The sequence below is a fragment of the Trachymyrmex cornetzi genome, unplaced genomic scaffold (assembly GCF_001594075.2).
Source record: "Trachymyrmex cornetzi isolate Tcor2-1 unplaced genomic scaffold, Tcor1.1 scaffold313, whole genome shotgun sequence".
Classification (NCBI taxonomy): domain Eukaryota; kingdom Metazoa; phylum Arthropoda; class Insecta; order Hymenoptera; family Formicidae; genus Trachymyrmex; species Trachymyrmex cornetzi.
The window spans coordinates 260,592-261,159 of record NW_017297828.1 but is presented as its reverse complement, the minus strand read 5'-3'; positions in this window follow the sequence as shown (position 1 = coordinate 261,159).

The following is a 568-nucleotide window of genomic DNA, read 5'->3' as shown; positions in this document are numbered from 1 at the left end:
TGGACAGCGGCTGATATAGGACTAGGATTGTTTAAAATATTTGTGTGTGGTAGCACTTATTAAGCCACTAATAAATCCATCTACACACACATATGAGAGGGATTTCTCCATATTCAGAGAATAGAAGCAGTGTTGTTTATGAATTATTGTGCATTTTGTTATGTAACTTCTGTTTACGCCGGCACGGACTTAACTACACTTAATCTATGACATCATTAACTCCACCGGCAATATAAGAGTATTGAAAAAACGTAATATCGGTTAAAAATTTATAACTTTTATATGAATAAACGAAAAAAATTTAGACTACAAACTTGATGTATTTTAGAAAAAAATAAGAATGTTGGTTTCCAAAAGTTGAATTATTTGAGCACTTGATAGAGATTTTTATGAGTAAAGGAATCAAGTTTTTTTCGCGAAAAATATAATAAAAAGATACTTCTGTCCAATACCATTCTCCAATTTTCGAAAACTGTAAAATTTAATGGCATTTAAAAATATAAAAATCTTACAATTAGCTATGTTCATTTTTAGAAAAATATAATAAACGAGTTTTGTGCTATATATA